Consider the following 12,993-nt stretch of genomic DNA (forward strand, 5'->3'; position numbering starts at 1 on the left):
ATCTATGCAGACACAGACTTAATTTGGCTGAAGCTATCCCTATTATGCATTATATTATGCATTATTTAACCTACTATTTTATATGATATATAATATATGACCTATATATGAATGTTTTCAGGTTGTCCCACATGAGGCCTGGACGGGGAGAAAATACCCTGTCCATAGCTTTTTTGGGACACTATGAGGACTTGTGTTAATGTGGGGAAAAAGGTTCGGTTGCCAAGCGACAGCCATGGTGAGTGGGGGCTGAGGAGTTCCCAAAGGGGGAGTTCCCAAAGGGGGCACTAACGGCTTGGGGGACAAGGGCTACCTGAGGGGGGAGGAGAAGGACGCCAGTAGGTGGCGTGATGGAAATTCAAACTGTGCTGAGTCATTGCCTGTGGTTGAAAGAAAAAGGATATGAATGGGATGAATGAAATGTTCTGTAATTAGTTGTTTTGGGTCATCGGAAGACGTTCCATTAGAGATGACCAGAAAGTTTTAATCTACTACACTAAATCGATTAATCAATCAGACGTTATTTATATAGCAGTTTATATAGCACTTCTCAACCCAAGAAAATATAGAACAAAGACCTTTCAGATCAAACGAAGCAGTGAAACCCAAGGCCACATACAGACACATGCACACTCACATATAAAGCCACGCACACACACACGCCACACATACTGGAAACAGGGACCACAATGTGATCCTCAAAGAAAAGTAAAGGATGAATTAGGATAAATAAAGAAATAAAATTAAACTAGGCTTTTAATATCTGTATGGAAACATGTTATGGTATCATGTTGTGGTTAGGAACAGCTCTGATGTCACACCATTGGTACCACATGAGGTGTTTCTGATTCAATTAGAACCGGAAAAAACTTAATGCTGATCCTGAACTATCTGTGTACGCCTCAGCATCAAAAAAAAAAAAACACAGCCACTTTATTAAACCAATTAAACAACATTATTACTAACTAACAAGTAAGAATAAAGCAGGTTATGCTGAACGATCTGACCTGAATTCAGAAAGGACAGACAATGGGTATCCTAAACAACTTAATCAGTTCGTCATTGGAAAAATGTCTGCTTTCTTGATGCTGTGCTGATACCAAGATGAGATCTAACTACAAATATTTCTGTCCAGCAACAAACAACAACACAGGAGGAGAAGCTGCAGTGGAGCATTTCGGCAATTAATTAACAATTAATCATGGTTTACTAAAACTTCTCAAATTTTCCCAAAAATTCTGTGTGTGTTTGTGTCTTCTTTTGCATTAAGACTTCCCGGACCTGGAAGAGGAAGACATGGATCAAACTCATAATATGAAAACCACTGTTTGTTTACTTAGGCCTAAATGAAGACATGAGGGTTGCTTGGGCAAACCCAGAAATGCGATATATGTTTGTCATCTGTTGTCATCTGTTGTCCTAACCTGTGATGTCTGGTGTTGAGTGTTGTTTGTTTTTTGTTTGTGTGTTGTTATGATCCCAAAACTGAATGATGATTTTTCCACAGCAGAATTATCCTAAAAACAAGGATTATACCAACTGTGCTGATGTTGATGTTGATCGTGATGATGTGTTCCCTAAATAATTTGAATTTTTCACAGCAAAATAATGAGATGGTACTGGATTTCTCATTAAGGCTGCACAGCAGGTTGATGACTATTCTAGTTCCTTAAAGCAAGGGTTATACCAACTGGCCAGTTGTTTTGTTTTGGGTTCTGTTTATTTTGTTATTTCTTTGATTTTCTTTTGTTTTGTTTATTTTGACTTTGGTTTTGTTTGGGGTCCATCTGAAAAATAAATAAATAAAGAATGAATTGGGCATTGAAATTGAACATATTAAAGAGAGATACCCTAGTATAGAAATACAGTGCAAATGACATTTTGCACTACTGCGCTGCGAGATTTGCTAATATTATTCCACAGATTCAGAACCACTACAGGACGTACAGCCGGAGGACTCATAAGCTTGAGTTCTGGGAGGCCTTTCCCATCATGCCAAGATGATGGTGGAGAACTACACAACGAAATTGTCACAAAAGAAAATTAGTTAGGGAGGGGATGCTGAATATCCCTCAAGGAAGCGATGTACTGGTGACCTCTCCTTCCAAGATTAGTTCCGGATCAGAATGCTGAACAGACGTTCAGCCAAGAGGAAAACAGAGCACCGACAGGATTGGACCACAAGAGACCACACGACTCGTCATGTGGTCATCTAAGAAAGATATATCATTTAAAAGAAAAGTTAATCATAATTGTTCAAGAGGCTAATATACTCGTATAGTCGAGCCTTGGTTAAATTTATATTTGTTGTGTTTCACTTTTTAAAGTGTTTAGCTAATTCCTCTTAAAGGCTGATAATGAATCATTTTTAGAATGTCCATTGCCAGTGGGGTGACTCGGCTGTTTGGAGCGGGACCTTAGACTTTGAACGGTAATGGTCGGTCGCCAAGTGCAACTAGGGTCCATAGGTGAATTTTTCCCGGTTAAGCCATCGGGTTTTCGCTCCTATTCGCTGCAAACGGTGGACGAACCTGCTGGTAATGTTAATTGCCTTATGCAATGTTTGAGTGTCAGTAGAATAGAAATTATGTGAAAATTTTTGATTAATCAGTGTTGTGTTGTTATGGTACTTATGAGGGAGCGAGGCCTTGCTAGCCACATAAGGTTTTAGACCATAATGAACAAAGAGTCCACACAGACGATGGGTTCGAGGCCACATACACACAATACATATAGCAAATTATCATTTTCTACATATAATCTATTAAAAAATGTGCTCATTTGCGGAGTTATTATCAGTTGAGTGGGGAAGGTTTTAAACTTACTAGAAAAGAGTCTCTGTTTCTAGAATCTTGATTAATACTCCTGATATAGAAGGGTTTGCTAAAGCATCAGAATTATTTTCTAAATGTGCTCATTTGCAAAGTTATAATCAGTGACTGATGAAGGTCTTAACCCTCTCGGAAAGAGGTTCTGTTCCGAGTAAAATGATGGAATAGTCTGGATTTGAAGGTGTAGCTTAAGCATTAGAATTATGTTTACTATTTCCATGCCTGTGCAACGAAGACTTGCTTGCTGCTTTAATTGCAATGATGAACAGCTTTCATATAAGCTTACATAATAACACATGAAGTCACATCAAAAGGGGGATGACAGACGTCTCCTAACTGGTTGTGCTACATCTCAAAAGGTAATTGGCTCTTGCAGTTTGGGGGGTGGCTGCTAAAGTCTGGCTACTGCTAATACAGATGTGACACAATACAGAATATTACATTCCTACCTCAGTTATTTAACTGAATTAGTTGAAATGATAAAATCACTTCAAAAGGGGGATTGTTAAAATTGGCTTTGTTCTTAGACATTATGAATGAAATAGGGCTCAGTACTTTTCCATATGACCTAAAGTGATCCAGGAGTAGAAAGACTAAACAATTAGGAAAGCCTGGGAAAGCAAGGGCAGATTCCTTCACACACACACATTGTTTTGGGCTGATCCAGAGAATATGACGAAGCATGTTGAACCTACTCATGTCCAATCATACTCGGTCGAATGTGAGTCCAACCTATGACACTATAAATAAACATGATAACCGGAAATCAGGGCCAGTCTGACAGACTTCCTGCGGGGACTCTTTCCCACTGAGCCCAGCGCTGATATGCTTTGACGTGTGACTACAAATAAACACTTCATTTTCACTTGAATTACTTCGGTCCGTTCTTGAGCCTCCTACTAAAAGAACCGAATCTAATAATAACCCCTGTTTTTAGGACAATACGAGAATTCTCACCAAGTTGCTGTCCAGCATTCATGAGAAATTCTGTATTATCAACTTATTCTGTTGTGGAAAAAATTCAAATCATTTAGAGAACACATCAACACAGAGACACAAGACAACACAACACAACACAGAACAAAAGAAAGAAGAAAACAAAAGAAGACAAAAACACACACAGAATTTTTGGGAAAATTTGAGAAGTTTTAGTAAACCATGATTAATTGTTCATTAATTGTTCATTAATTGCCGAACTGCTCCACTGCAGTTTCTCCTCTTGTGTTGTTCTTTGCTGCAGGACAGAAATATTTGTGGTTAGATCTCATTTTGGGAGCAGCACAGCATCAAGAAAGCAGCCATTTCTTCCCAATGACTAACTGATTAACCTGTTTAGGATAAATATTGTCTGTCCTCTCTTAATTCTGGTCAGAGCGTTAAAAATAAAATTTCAGCATAATCTGCTTAATTCTCACTTGTTAGTTAGTAATAATGTTGTTTAATTCTTACCAGTGGCTGTGTTTCGTGATGCTGAGCCGTCCACAGACAGTTCAGGATCAGCATTAAGCATTTTTTTTTTTTTCCGGTTCAAATTGAATTAGAAACCCCTCATGTGTTACCAACAGTATGACACCAGAGCTGTTTCTAACATCACATGATACCATAACATGTTTCCATACAGATATTAAAAACATAGGTTCATTTTATTTCTTTATTCATCCTAATTCATATCCTTTTTCTTTCAACCACATGTTATGACTGAGCACATATTGAATTGAACCATACCATCTTGTTTCTCATTAAATTGCAATTGAAGTGGGTTGTTGCCATTTTCCAGAGATCCTTTACCCACCTGGGGGGTATTCCTAGAAGCTGGCTTAGCGGAAAGCCTGGCTTATTTCGCTACTTCTGGCTAAATTTAGCGAGAGTTCCGTTCCATAAAGGTGGCTTATTTGAACGCCCGCTGAGTAACCATGGTAATTTATGCTGCTGAACTAGCCTGGTCCCGGGCAGGCTAAAGTTGAAGCTTAGCTTAGCTGCAACTCAAAAAATGTCCGACCGGCTGGAACACTCCCGAAAGAAATGTTCACCTAGAATTCTGCGCTCCCGCAACTCATGTCTTGTCTAAAAAACGAAACAAAAACTGTGGTTATCATATCACCACTTTCACTGTCTCGAAAAATCAATCAGTCGGTGCCAGTGCAACTAAAGAAACGCAACTATACACACGTATTGAACATGAAATTAAATGAGAGAGAACATGGTATTCATTAAAACTAATCAATACCTAACAAACATCCGATCTACACCCACGTAGGACCAGACTCAGAAAAATGGGGGACAGGTAATAATGTTAATGATACAAATTATTGAAAGCTCCTTTCAAAACAGTCAAGGACACTGTACAAACAAGATATTAGATAAAACGCAGGAATTAAAAAATCTTACCATATTAAAAATACACAGAACGGAGCAATAAATGGAGGTAAGCAAAGTTAAACGGATGGGTTTTGAGTTAAGACTTGAACAGAGGGAGAGTGTCAGTATTGCGAATGTCGGAGGGCGGACCTCTGTCCTTTCAGGCTGCTGCTCCACATTTACAGTAGCCGATAATGTAAAACAACCTACTGAATTAAGTATTTGCATTAAGTTCATCATCTCCCTCAGGCATCCCCAATGTTATCGGTGCACTACACTGTACCCATGTACGCATCCAAGGCAAGGCAATTTGTAGAGCACAATTCATACAAAAGGCAATTCAAAGTGCTTTACAGCTACATAAAATCACAAGGCGGCAATTAAATCATTCCAAAAAACAAAAATATCATTAATTCATTCATTTAAAAGTGAAGAGTGCAGATAAAATACTTTCAGGTGTCATATGCACATCTAAATAGAACTTTCAGTCTGGATTTAAACATTGTCACATTGTCCAGGCCCCTGCTGGACCCGTGGAGGCTGACTATGTACACCGAACATTTTTCCATATGCTAAATGTACAGGTACACTTGGGGATAATTGTCCATAGACTCTGAACTGGATTTCTCATTTTGAAAAACACCACATCAACCCCTTTGAGTAATGCTGAGCAATGTTACATTTATGCCCTGTGAAACCTCATCATTGACTCCTATCCTCCGAGCATACAGATGATCTGTGATGGAGGTCATTTCATTTCCAACATTGAGGCTAAATGGCCGGGATCAGTTCATGATTCTAGGATCTTCCGAGCATCCTCACTGGCACAGAGGTTTGCACAAGGTGCAAGAATTTTACTTACCTGAAGGAGTGTACTTTTGAAGTAAGGTGTAGCATAGGCAGAATTTTGGTAATGTAATGAGAGGTCAGGTGTAGAGGTCATCTTAAGGAATTTAAAGTGCTCGTCATACTTTATTATAGATAGCCATATAAGGCACATATTGCATCAAATTGCCAAGTCTTAACACATGTATATCCATCCAACATTTCTCTTATTCTGCAGGAGAGTTCAATGGTGTCCTGCTTGGGGACAGAGGCTATGCATGCTGGCCGTACGTCCTCACACCATAGCCTGATCCAGGAACAAGGGCATGCACATGCACATGCTAAAACAAGGGCACGGATAGAAATGACCTTTGGCCAAATTAAATACATTGCTTCCATTGCTTAAAGTTCTCAAGGACCATGGCTGACTTCTGACAGAGCCATCTTAAATTAATAGTATACTTCATATTTTATACATTTTGTCTTGTGGACAACTTTTCAGGCTCAAGTCTTTTCTTCGTTGAGATCTAGTGCCTGAAAGGACTCAGTTTCTCCTGACACAGTGAGGGATCTATACAGGGACACATATTTCTTTTGATCCTTATTGTTGTGACCTTTGAGTTAGAACTTCTTTTCATCATTTAGCATTGACACAGTAGCAGTTTAAGTCAGAGCAAGTGTAAGGAGGCTAAATGGACAGATATGATTTATAACTTTCCACACGTTTAGGTCATGGCACCCCACTGGAATGATTTCTGGGCCCGCTGACAGTGTCGTCAAATATTCCTTTTAGTAGTCAGGATGGCCGAGTGGTCTAAGGGGCTGCGTTCAGATCGCAGTCTCCCCTGGAGGCGTGGGTTCAAATCCCTCTTCTGACATTGCAGACTTCTCCTAGAGAACCATTTTCTCTGGCAAGGCAACCCAAGTTTACTCCTTGCTTAGCAATACCATGTCGTATTGCTATTCTGCCACTGCATCATCTAGTTTAAAGATTATTGTGGCCGCTTTACCTCCGAAGAGTTCTTGCTTCCAAATGCTATGCCTACTATTTGTTTGCCTCAGGAGCCCTGTTAAACAACAGCCAAGACACTTGTTGCATGAGAATCTTCTGACCACAGCTCAACTAGCTGTGTTGTCACAACCTTCTACAGTGCTTTGGGCAGGACAGAATCATTAGCAAAAGGAACATTGTTGATTATAAGGTCTTGGTTTGCACTTAACACCATAGTAAACGGTAAAGGGCTTTTGACCGAAGCAACCTGGCCTAATGTTAGGCTATTTGAAGGGGGCTATTGACATTTAACCGAAAATGGGTGAGAGTATCAAAACAATCATCACTTGGTGGCAGGCAGCTGATAAAAGACCTAGCTCTCTCCGTCTGGGAATCGAACCCCGATCTTCCGCATGACAGGCGGAGATACAGTCCATTATACTAACGAGGAATTTCTATGTGACTGACACAGTCGTCAGATGAAAAGACAACTATCGCCAAGGAGTGAAATAAGATTTTGGTGTCCCGTTTCAAGGTGCAGGAAAATTGCTATCACAGTCCCATCACTCAGAAGGAGAGTCTTCCATGAAGCTGCATGCCTCGTCAATATTCCCCTTCAACACGAAGACAACGCAGACCCACATATTCGCTGGAATGATGCCTGGGCCCGCCGACAGTGTCGTCAAATATTCCTTTTAGTAGTCAGGATGGCCGAGCGGTCTAAGGCGCTGCGTTAAGGTCGCAGTCTCCCCTGGAGGCGTGGGTTCAAATCCCACTTCTGACATTGCAGACTTCTCCTAGAGGACCATTTTCTCTGGCTAGGCAACTCAAGTTTACTCCTTGCTTAGCAATACCATGTCGTATTGCTATTCTGCCACTGCATCATCTAGTTTAAAGATTATTGTGGCCGCTTTACCTCCGAAGAGTTCTTGCTTCCAAATGCTATGCCTACTATTTGTTTGCCTCAGGAGCCCTGTTAAACAACAGCCAAGACACTTGTTGCATGAGAATCTTCTGACCACAGCTCAACAAGCTGTGTTGTCACAACCTTCTACAGTGCTTTGGGAAGGACAGAATCATTAGCAAAAGGAACATTGTTGATTTTAAGGTCTTGGTGTGCACTTAACACCATAGTAAACAGGAAAGGGCTTTTGACCGAAGAAACCTGGCATCATGTTAGGCTATTTGAAGGGGGCTATTGACATTTAGGCCGAAGATGGGTGAGAGTATCAAAACAATCATCACTTGGTGGCAGGCAGCTGATAAAAGACCTAGCTCTCCCCGTCAGGAAATCGAACCCCGATCTTCCGCATGACAGGCGGAGATACTGTCCATTATACTAACGAGCAATTTCTGTGTGACTGACACAGTCGTCAGATGAAAAGACAACTATCGCCAAGGAGTGAAAAACAGATTTAGGTGTCCCGTTTCAAGGTGCAGGAAAATTGCTATCACAGTCCCATCACTCAGAAGGAGAGTCTTCCATGAAGCTGCATGCCTCGTCAATATTCCCCTTCAACACGTAGACAACGCAGACCCACATATTCGCTGGAATGATGCCTGGGCCCGCCGACAGTGTCGTCAAATATTCGTTTTAGTAGCCAGGATGGCCGAGCGGTCTAAGGGGCTTAGTTCAGGTCGCAGTCTCACCTGGAGGCGTGGGTTCAAATCCCACTTCTGACATTGCAGAGTTCTCCTAGAGGACCATTTTCTCTGGCAAGGCAACTCAAGTTTACTCCTTGCTTAGCAATACCATGTCGTATTGCTATTCTGCCACTGCATCATCTAGTTTAAAAATTATTGTGGCCGCTTTACCTCCGAAGAGTTCTTGCTTCCAAATGCTATGCCTACTATTTGTTTGCCTCAGGAGCCCTGTTAAACAACAGCCAAGACACTTGTTGCATGAGAATCTTCTGACCACAGCTCAACAAGCTGTGTTGTCACAACCTTCTACAGTGCTTTGGGAAGGACAGAATCATTAGCAAAAGGAACATTGTTGATTATAAGGTCTTTGTTTGCACTTAACACCGTAGTAAACGGGAAAGGGCTTTTGACCAAGCAACCTGGCCTCATGTTAGGCTATTTGAAGGGGGCTATTGACATTTAGGCCGAAGATGGGTGAGAGTATCAAAGCAATCATCACTTGGTAGCAGGCAGCTGATAAAAGACCAAGCTCTCCCCGTCGGGGAATCGAACCCCGATCTTCCGCGTGACAGGCGGAGATACTATCCATTATACTAACGAGGAACTTCTGTGTGACTGACACAGTCGTCAGATGAGAAGACAACTATCGCCAAGTAGTGAAATAAGATTTTCGTGTCCCGTTTCAAGGTGCAGGAAAATTGCTATCACAGTCCCATCACTCAGAAGGAGAGTCTTCCATGAAGCTGCATGCCTCGTCAATATTCCCCTTCAACACGAACACAACGCAGACCCACATATTCGCTGGAATGATGCCTGGGCCCGCCGACAGTGTCGTCAAATATTCCTTTTAGTAGTCAGGATGGCCGAGCGGTCTAAGGCGCTGCGTTAAGGTCGCAGCCTCCCCTAGAGGCGTAGCTTCAAATCCCACTTCCAACATTGCAGATATCTCCTAGAGGACCATTTTCTCTGGCAAGGCAACTCAAGTTTACTCCTTGCTTAGCAATACCATGTCGTATTGCTATTCTGCCACTGCTTCATCTAGTTTAAAGATTATTGTGGCTGCTTTACCTCCGAAGAGTTCTTGCTTCCAAATGCTATGCCTACTATTTGTTTGCCTCAGGAGCCCTGTTAAACAACAGCCAAGACACTTGTTGCATGAGAATCATCTGACCACAGCTCAACAAGCTGTGTTGTCACAACCTTCTACAGTGCTTTGGGCAGGACAGAATCATTAGCAAAAGGAATATTGTTGATTTTAAGGTCTTGGTTTGCACTCAACACCATAGTAAACGGGAAAGGGCTTTTGACCGAAGAAACCTGGCATGATGTTAGGCTATTTGAAGGCGGCTATTGACATTTAGGCCGAAGATGGGTGAGAGTATCAAAACAATCATCACTTGGTGGCAGGCAGCTGATAAAAGACCAAGCTCTCCCCGTCTGGGAATCGAACCCCGATCTTCCGCGTGACAGGCGGAGATACTGTCCATTATACTAACAAGGAATTTCTGTGTGATTGACACAGTCGTCAGATGAAAAGACAACTATCGCCAAGGAGTGAAATAAGATTTTGGTGTCCCGTTTCAAGGTGCAGGAAAATTGCTATCACAGTCCCATCACTCAGAAGGAGAGTCTTTCATGAAGCTTCATGCCTTGTCAATATTCCCCTTCAACACGAACACAACGCAGACCCACATATTCGCTGGAATGATGCCTGGGCCCGCTGACAGTATCGTCAAATATTCCTTTTAGTAGTCAGGATGGCCGAGCGGTCTAAGGCGCTGCGTTAAAGGCCTACAGAAAGCTGACACTACACTCAATACATAATCATAATACATACACAGAGGAACAATAATGATCCTTGGACCCTACACCAAAACATTTCATAAACCCAGAAATTTGCCGCTTGGAAATCCTTCCTGGAATTCCAGATTGGGGGCGGGGCTTCTGTGTGACGTCACAGGTATCATGGGTTTTCTTGGCTGCCGCCATTGTAGTATGCTTGTTGAGTTGTGAAGGCTAGTGGTGCAACGGATCATCATTGATCCGTGATCCGTTCGGATCAATTGTTTCAGTTCGGCACACATATGATCCTCGGATTGATTTGTGAAAAAAAATTTGTGGGCTTGTTCAGTCCTCACACAGCCGTTACCATTCCGCTAGTTCAAGGGACAGAGCTACTTTCCATGCTCTGGGTAAAAGTCTGCAACAGTTCCCTCCTCAATAAGCAAACAGTCCTATGGCTCGTTTGTGATTTATTGTCCTCAGCGTACAACATGTAGAACAGTGGGCATGGAAAATAAAAGTAGGCTAGACTTCGGTGACTACTGTAACGATAACTGCTGCCTCTAGTGCTACGTCCTTTTTCCATATACTCGCGCTGCCACACAAACCTGTCGCCTAGGTTACCACACAGACATAACACGTAGCTGACATAGCGATAGCTAACATAAAGAAAACCCCTAACCTGCAACACAGCGTGGTCATGGCGAGCGGAGGAACAGAGGAGCTTGAACGCCCCACGTCATTTAAATCCCCTGTTTGGGAGCATTTTGGCTTCCCTGTCAAATTTAATGAAGAAGGAAAGAGGTTGGTGGATAAAACCGTGACGGTGTGTAGGCACTGTGGTACAAGAAAGCCACACAACAGTGGAAACACATCGAGCATGGCCACGTATTCGCAGCGATATCACCCCGGTGTTTCACTGACAGGAGTGAAACCGAAAGCGACTCAACAACTGGTCATCACCGCGTTAAGAAGCCCCCTTCCTTCACAATCCGACCGGGCTAAAGCGATCACAAACGCTGGAGACTGGTAAGTCTGACAAGAAGCTATTAAAATTGTGACCCAGCATTCCGGTCTGCACTCACTGACTCCGGCACTGTGTAAAAAGTGTGTTGACAGGCTGTCAGTGTCAGTTAGCTTCAGTTGTCAGTGCAGTGCTTATCCCTCTCGACAAAATTATTTATGCCTCATCAACATCGTCCAGACTCGTGGCCTAGACCAAACACAGTGGCCCTCATTTATCAAGCCGTCGTAGAAAGCATCGTAGATATGAGCGGAGAACTCGTCGTACGCAGAGGCTCAAGTGAGATTTACAGAACATGCGTACCACACCAATCCCATCGTAAGACCGAGCGGCTGTTGATAAATCCGGTGGCTGAAATCCATCGTAATGATCCTAACCACGCCTTCTACAAAAGGGGGTTGAGAGGCCGCACCTAAAGAATTTGCGACATGGAAAGACGAAAGGCGGCAAAGAAACGCTGTCAACAGCGTTGGTGATGTAAATCGCAGACCGGACGAGTTATGTATTTTCCCCTACTGTGATGGTCAATAAAATGTGATAAACTCCAGATTAAATTAAATCTAAAATTGAGCGATGTTTTACTTTTTCTCCAGTAAGATCAGGAAGAAGTGGTCCGATATGAAATTGGCCAAAAAAGAAGGTCGCAGCTCTCCGACGCAGCATGTCACAAATGGGGGGGGGGGGGGGATCCAGGTTTGGATTTGAGTGTCTTGGAGGAGAGGGTGGCTGGCGTGATCGGAGCTACGTCCTCAACAGGCGTGCCAGGGAAACTTGACACTGATGCGCCCATGCTAGAGCTCGAGAATGGTAAGAATGACTGCACACCCAAGACGTTTAAATAAAACAGTTGCTTTAATTTTCAACACAAATGAGGTTCCTAATCAAACTAATATTTTTCATTCACAGATGAATCCGAAGTGGCATCCGGGCAACCTGACCCGCGCAACGAATACGCGGCCCGTCAACATCCGAAGCCTCTGCCTCTGCCTCTGCCCCCCGGTCTGCAGCGTCACACCGGCCAGCCGTGTTAACCACAGAGGTCCTAGAAAGACAAACAGAGATCGTGAAGTGGATGATGGCTTTAACACCTACCATGCAATCTATCGACAGTACATTGAAAGACATAAATGAAACACTGAAGTCACAGAATAAATGCTGAAAGAAATCCTTGTTCTCCTTTTTTTTTTCCTTGAATAACAGAATGCTTACCGAAAGTCAGAATCGCTGAATAAGTTCCTCTCTCCTCCTGAGCGCTCTTGGCTGTGCTGGCTGGTGGTAGGGATCTCTGGGTGCGGGGTCCTCTGGATGTACATCTGGAAATGGCACTCCATTTTTTTGGGCAATGTTATGGAGATCCCCGCATGCAATAATAATATTGCATACCTTTTCGGGCGGATAGGGTTCCCCCCGCAGCCGAGAGACAGATCCAGCTTTAGGAGCCCTATACACCTCTCCACAGTGGCACGCGTGCGCGAATGCGCAGTGTTAAAGCGCCTCTCCTGTTCGGTGTGAGGGTGCGCGGTTGAATAATGAGCCAT

General features: G+C 42.8%; 1 long non-coding RNA gene and 2 other non-coding genes across 3 annotated transcripts; 1 reads left to right on the plus strand and 2 right to left on the minus strand.

Moving 5' to 3' along the window:
- Positions 1-7,706: 7,706 nt before the first annotated feature.
- Positions 7,707-7,789, plus strand: trnal-aag (transfer RNA leucine (anticodon AAG)). Its single transcript has one exon. It is a non-coding gene; the product is annotated as a tRNA-Leu (tRNA).
- A 1,391-nt stretch (positions 7,790-9,180) lies between these two features.
- On the minus strand, positions 9,181-9,252 carry trnad-guc (transfer RNA aspartic acid (anticodon GUC)). The gene has a single exon. It is a non-coding gene; the product is annotated as a tRNA-Asp (tRNA).
- Positions 9,253-12,288: 3,036 nt separating this feature from the next.
- Positions 12,289-12,754, minus strand: LOC142380663 (uncharacterized). Its single transcript, XR_012769854.1, has 2 exons — positions 12,665-12,754; positions 12,289-12,497 (listed from the first exon to the last, which is right to left on the minus strand). It is a non-coding gene; the product is annotated as an uncharacterized LOC142380663 (long non-coding RNA).
- Between the last annotated feature and the right edge of the window lie 239 nt (positions 12,755-12,993).

Source organism: Odontesthes bonariensis, chromosome 5 (genome assembly GCF_027942865.1).
Source record: "Odontesthes bonariensis isolate fOdoBon6 chromosome 5, fOdoBon6.hap1, whole genome shotgun sequence".
NCBI lineage: Eukaryota > Metazoa > Chordata > Actinopteri > Atheriniformes > Atherinopsidae > Odontesthes > Odontesthes bonariensis.